General features: G+C 39.4%; 1 pseudogene; it reads left to right on the top strand.

The window, feature by feature from the left end:
* Positions 1-779: 779 nt before the first annotated feature.
* LOC137775824 (hsc70-interacting protein pseudogene) lies at positions 780-5,795 on the top strand (annotated as a pseudogene).
* The last annotated feature ends 1,269 nt before the right edge of the window (positions 5,796-7,064 follow it).

Consider the following 7,064-nt stretch of genomic DNA (forward strand, 5'->3'; position numbering starts at 1 on the left):
TTGAAAACGTAGTTGGAAGGCGTATGCCATAGAGATATACAATATTTTCACTTGTGACTTAACTTCGACAAAGTTGTATAAAATTTTACTAATACCTAGTTCATGAAGAAAGACATAGTGGCTATGATGTTGGCTTGAAACCGATAAGAGAGGGTTCGATTCCTTCCTTTCTTGACTATTTTAGATTAATGTAGGTTGGTTCTTCGAATGTATGATATGGTGGAGGACATCCATTTAGTCATTCTAAACTTGTGATAGTAAGCTCTACTGCTAATACTTCTCGTTTGGATGTGAATGCTTCTCAGATAATAAAGACTATCAGTATGACCGCTGTTAATGAGATGAATGAGCCTATTGATGAGATGGTATTCCATGTTGTATAGGCGTCTGGATAGTTGGAGTATCGTCGAGGCATGCCAGATTAGCCTAGGAAATGTTATGGGAAGAAGGTTATGTTGACACCCACGAATATGATCACAATGTGAATTTTTGCTCATGTCAAGTTGAGTGTATATCCTGAGAATGGTGGAAATCACTGTACAAATCCTCCTATGATAGCGAAAACAGCTCCCATTGAGAGCACATAGTGAAAGTGTGCGACTACATAGTAGGTATCATGAAGTACAATGTCTAATGATGAATTAGCTAGGACAATACCTGTTAGTCCACCGACTGTGAAAAGGAAGATGAAACCCAAGGCTCACATCAGGGCCGGTGATCATTTAATATTGCCTCCATGGAGTGTTGCCAATCAGCTAAATACTTTTACCCCTGTAGGGATGGCAATAATTATAGTAGCTGATGTAAAGTATGCTCATGTATGAATGTCCATACCTACTGTGAATATGTGATGGGCCCATACAATAAAACCTAAGAACCCAATTGATATTATAGCTCATACCATACCCATATATCCGAAAGGCTCTTTTTTTCCCGAGTAGTAAGGTACAATGTGTGAGATCATCCCAAACCCAGGTAGGGTGATGGTGGCCTCGTAGAATGAGTGGGAGTGTTCCTTCCCCTGCTATATTTTGGAAGAGTTTGAGAAGGGTAGGTGTTAGCTCTTCTCTAAATGTTTGATAGAATTCGCCTGTGAAGCCATCTGGTCCTGGGCTTTTGTTTGTTGGAAGATTTTTAATCACAGTCTCAATTTCAGTGCTCGTGATTGGTCTGTTTATATTTTCTATTTCTTCCTGGTTCAGTCTCGGAAGGTTGTGCTTTTCTAAGAATGTGTCCATTTCTTCCAGGTTGTCCATTTTATTGGCATATAGTTGCTTGTAGTAATCTCTCATGATCCTTTGTATTTCTGCAGTGTCAGTTGTTACTTCTCATTTTTCATTTCTAATTGTATTGATTTAAGTCTTCTCCCTTTTTTTCTTGATGAGTCTGGCTAATGGTTTATCAATTTTGTTTATCTTCTCAAAGAACCAGATTTTAGTTTTATTGATCTTTGCTATTGTCTGCTTTCCTTTCTAAACGATTCACATTTTTTAAAATAATTAATTAATTAATTTATTTATTTATTTTTGGCTGCATTGGGTGTTGCTGCATGCAGGCTTTCTCTAGTTGCAGCAAGCAGGGGCTACTCTTCGTTGAGGTGCGTGGACTTCTCACTGTGATGGCTTCTTGTGTTGTGGAGCATGGGCTCTAGGTGTGCGGGCTTCAGTCATTGTGGCACGCAGGCTCAGTAGTTGTGGCTCGCGGGCTCTAGAGTGCAGGCTCAGTAGTTGTGGTGCATGGACTTAGTAGCTCTGCAGCATGTGGGATCTTCCTGGACCAAGGCTCGAACCCGTGTTCCCTCCATTGGCAGGTGGATTCTTAACCACTGCACTACCAGGGAAGTCCCTGAATGATTCGCTTTTTAATGCAGGGACTTATTCATCCTTAAATGATACATGGTAGGAATTCAATGAATATCTGTCAGCTGATTAAATAAATGAGCAACAATTTACTTCTGCAGCCACCTTTGCTGGGTAAGACACTTTGGATCTGAAGATTCTATTGAACACGGGGCACCCTTCAGCTCCTCAGGAAATAGTGGACATGGAACCTTCCCTTGAGGGAGAGAAAGCATGTTTCTGGGAGCTTTGCAAATGTTTCATGGGAATCCCACTTTTGGTTCTCTTAAGGACTCTTTTTTGGTTCATCACTCCATATGCCTCTTGGACCAAATTACTACATGTTTCTGGTGGTTCAACATGTTCTTGGCCACAGAGGCTGATATCCTGCTACAAACTGAGCCTGGTAGGAACTTAAAAGGAGATGCTTCTCATCTGTCCTCTGGCATGCCTTCAGTGAGACTCAGGCATTTGAAGACATCAGACCCAGACACCAAAATGAAATGAACAAGAAGGGGCTCCCATGAGGGAGACTGGGCGCCTCAGATTCAAATGAGCAGTCGATTGAATCCAGTGAAGGCGCTAATGAGCTGTTCTACGCAGCTCTGGCAAACTCACCCCGCACCTATAATTTTCTCTCTGGATATCATTAAAATCAAATGATTCCCTTATTTGGGGTATCCATTTACAGTGTAATTATTTTGGTCTTTTGTAGTGACTTTCGTGGTTATAAATTAGGCAATTCTTCTGCCTGTGTAGATAATGTAATGACTTTTTAATCATTTGTTTTCTACCAGCCAAATTGTTTCCATGATCCCATTAGAATTCTTCTGTAGTGATTCCAATGGATTTATTGAACTACTGGTGACAGCCTCACTGATGAACTGCAGGCTGCCTGCTGTTAAACTCAACCAATGAATATCAAATACCTTCCATTTTCCCAGGAACCCAGAAAAAAATCTAATAATTTTGATCGATGGATATATTTCCTGACATTCAGCATAGAAATTACAAAGAATACCATATGCTTATGGTAGGTTTTAAAAATATAAATTTATTTTTTTATGATTATAAAAGTAATACATTATTATTCTTAAAAAATCCAGAAATACCCCAAATACAACAAATACTATAAAAATGCCTGTAATTTCACCACTTACTTAAAACCATCTTGTATTAGATGGTATCTCCCTATAGTTTTTTTAAAAAAATCTATTTCTCTTTCCATTATCTATCAATTATCTACATACCTACCTATCCAAAATTGGAACCATAATTTTTTAACCATATTTTTTTCATTTAATATGCATGATAAGAATTTTTCCATGTCCCTGAATATTCATTGCAGTTACAGTCTTGAATGGTTGTGTAATATTTTAGTATATACATTTGTTCTCCAAATACTTTCTGAGCTCCTACTCTGAACAAGCAAAGACTTACTGTAATTTATTTAGTCATTGCTCTATTGTTTGAACATTGTTTGAGCTTTTAAAAATATAAGTCATATCATAGCTCTCTGCTCCAAACACTGCAAGGGCTCCCCATTTTGCTAAGAGTAAAAGCTTACATCCTTATGATGGCCTTTGAGGCCCTTCAAGGTTGCCCCCAACTCTTACCTCTCTGGCTTCATCTCCTATTCCTCTCCCTCCCCAGGCCACACCAGCCCCACTGGACTCCCTACTGTTTTTCTGATTGCCAGACAAGCTGTGCCCCTGGGCCTTTGCACTAGCTGTTCTCTCTGCCTGGAATGCCCAAGGACCCACTACCCAGATTTCTCACCTCCTTAGAATCTTGTGCTCAGGCGTCATCTTCTTACTGAAGCAAACTGTTCCTTTTTGTCTTGCCTCCAGCCACTCCTGATTGCTCTTATCTTGCTCTGCTTTGTCTTTTTTTTTTTTTTCACAGCGTCTATTATTTTCTCATGTACTATTATACTTTATTTACTAAGTTTACCATTTATTATCTTCTCCTCCCACTGTAATGTAAATTCCATGAGGGTAGAGATTTTTGTCAATTTTGTTCACCAGTGTATTGCAGGTGCCCCAAACACTACTTGGCACATAGTAGGTGCTCAATAAATATTTGTTGCATGAATGTATAAATGTTTTTGCATTTTTGGCTACTTGTGTACAATGCTATATAGAGTCTAAATCTCTGTATCAATCTCTTGTGATTTTCTGAGATTTCATGGAATTACTGAATCAAAGGAACAACTTTTAAGACTTTCTGATATATGTCATCAAACAGCTTTTTAGAAAACTTGTGCTGATTTACGCTTCCAGCAGAGTATAACTATGTCCATCTCATTGCATTAACACAGGCATTAGGCATTATTTTAAAAATATCTTCGTTAACCTGAGTGCTGAAGAACACTACTCATTTTAAAATTTTATGTTAAAAAATTTTACAACTATCTGACTACTAGTAAGTTTGAATATTTAAAAATCAGCTTATTAGTTATTGATTTCTTTGGGGGATCACCTGATCACATTCCTTATTGATTTTTTGTAGTGAATATTAAGATTTATTTTCATGTTTATTAGGAATAATTTGTGCACACAAGAGAATATATTTAGAGAAAAAAAAAATACTCTTGAACCCACCGCCCAGTTTAAGAAATAGGACATCGTCAGTTCTTTTGAAATCCTAATGTGCCAGTGAATGCCTACCAGTCGCATCCTCAACATCTTCACAGAGAAACCATTGCTTTTTTGTGTGTCCCCAATGGCATATTGTTTAGTTTTGTCTGTTTTGAAAATGGAGTCATACTGCAGTTCAACACTGTGTTTCTAAAATGTTTGATTGCTGGAATCTGGCCGCAGCGTCCGCCGCGCCCACCGCCTCCGGACAGTGGACCCGCACAAAGTGAGCGAGCCTCGAGCCTTCGTGAAAATGTGCAAGCAGGACCCGAGCGTTCTGCACACCGAGGAAATGTGCTTCCTGAGGGAGTGGGTGGAGAGCATGGGGGGTAAAATACCACCTGCTACTCATAAAACTAAATTGGAAGAAAATACCGAGGAAGAAAAAAACAGATAGTAAGAAGGTGGAGGAAAACATAAAGACAGATGAACCATCAAGTGAGGAAAGTGATCTAGAAATTGACAATGAAGGTGTGAATGAACCAGACACTGACGCCCCTCCAGAAATGGGAGATGAAAATGTAGAGATAACTGAGGGGATGATGGATTATGCAAATGATAAAAAAGTGGCTGCCGTTGATGCCCTAAATGATGGTGAACTCCAGAAAGCCATGACTTGTTCACAGATGCCATCAAGCTAAATCCTCGTTTGGCCATTCTGTATGCCAAGAGAGCCAGTGTCTTCATCAAATTACAGAAGCCAAATGCTGCCATCTGAGACTGTGACAGAGCTATTGAGATAAATCCTGATTCAGCTCAGCCATACAAGTGGAGAGGGAAAGTGCACAGACTTTTGGGCATTGGGAAGAAGCTGCCCATGATCTTGCCCTTGCCTGTAAGCTGGGTTATGATGGAGATGCTAGTGCAATTATGAAAGAAGTTCAACCAGGGGCCCAGAAAATTGCTGAACGTCGGAGAAAGTATGAGCGAAAACGTGAAGGGCGAGAGATCAAAGAAAGAATAGAAAGGCTCAAGAAGGCTCGGGAAGAACGTGAGAGAGCCCAGAGAGAGGAAGAAGCCAGATGACAGTCAGGAGCTCAGTATGGCTCTTTTCCAGGTGGTTTCCTGGTGGAATCCTGGTAATTTTCCTGGAGGAATGCCTGGAATGGGAGGGGGCATGCCTGGAATGGCAGGAATGCCTGGGCTCAATGAAATTCTTAGAGATCCAGAGGTTCTTGCAGCCATGCAAGATCCAAAAGTTATGGTGGCCTTCCAGGATGTGACTCAGAACCCAGCAAATATGTCAAAATATCAGAGCAACCCAAAGGTTATGAATCTCATCAGTAAATTGTCGGCCAAATTTGGAGGTCAAGCATAATGCCCTCTGACAAATAAAGCCCCTGCTGAAGGTAAAGCAACTTAGATCACCTAATGGATGTCACAGTAATACAAACCGTGTACCTCTGACCTTCTCATGAAGAAAGCTGGGGTGCTTTGAGGATAATCCCTACCCCTCTGCCCCAAATGCAGCTGAAATATTTTACAGTGGTTTGCCATTAGGGTATTCATTCAGATAATGTTTTCCTACTAGAAATTAAGAACTTTAAACAATTAAAAAAATTAAGTAAAATTAAATGTTTGAATTCAACAACTACAGTTCATTTGTTTTTACTGCTATGTACTATTCTCTTGTGTATATATACCACTGTTCATTTATCCAAGCTCAGTGGGCAGTAGGATTGTTTCTAACTCTTTGGTATGATGAATGACGCTGCTACAAACATTCTTGCTCATGATCGCTGAGGCATTATACAAAAATCTCTGTAGGGTATGTACCTAGGAGTGGAATTTCTGGGTCATCGAGGATGTGTATGTTCAACTTTTCAAGATAATGTGAAACTCCTTTCCCGTTGCTTCACAATTTTTCTAACTCTTAGTACTATGCTGGAGTGGCTGAAAAGTGGTATCTAATTTTGGTTTAAATCTGCATTTACCTTTCAAATAATTATTGGCGATTTACCTTTCCTCTTCTTTTTATTTATATTTAAAGGGTGGTAACCACTGTTACCACAGTCATTGACTGAGTACTACATTGTGTGCCAATCCCTGCACATTGCATCATCCACTCACCAAACTTATGAAGTAGTTGCCATCATATTCTGGGGCCCCAGAGAGATTACTATCAGAGTACATATTACAAACTGTATTTCTTCCAAATGATGACCTTCACATCTTTATAACATGTGACTTGAGACCCAAGACTAACCTGTAATCTTGTTAGACTGCAATTTGACAGAAGGTATCTAACTTCTAAAGTCTGTCCTAGGTCTTTCAGAGATTAAAAAAGAACACTAATAGTCGTATGAAAGAAAAATTTCTAGAGTTTATCTCCAAGGCCATTTTCTTGTTACCTTAGCAGAAAGGAAAAGGTCAATGACATTTTTGTCATTATGTCTTGAATGATTTAAGAAATCCCTTACACGTGAAAGTACCAGCTGGAGCAAGATACATGCCTCCTCTCAGAGGAGTTGTCTCCTGAAGGAACCTATTATTATTTTTTCAATGAATTACTCTTTTTTCTGTTGGATTTCCAAAGGGGAGTTGGCTGGTTCCAAAATCGAGTCTGGAATTTTAGAAAAAGGGAATG

This window comes from Eschrichtius robustus, chromosome 13 (assembly GCF_028021215.1).
Source record: "Eschrichtius robustus isolate mEscRob2 chromosome 13, mEscRob2.pri, whole genome shotgun sequence".
Classification (NCBI taxonomy): domain Eukaryota; kingdom Metazoa; phylum Chordata; class Mammalia; order Artiodactyla; family Eschrichtiidae; genus Eschrichtius; species Eschrichtius robustus.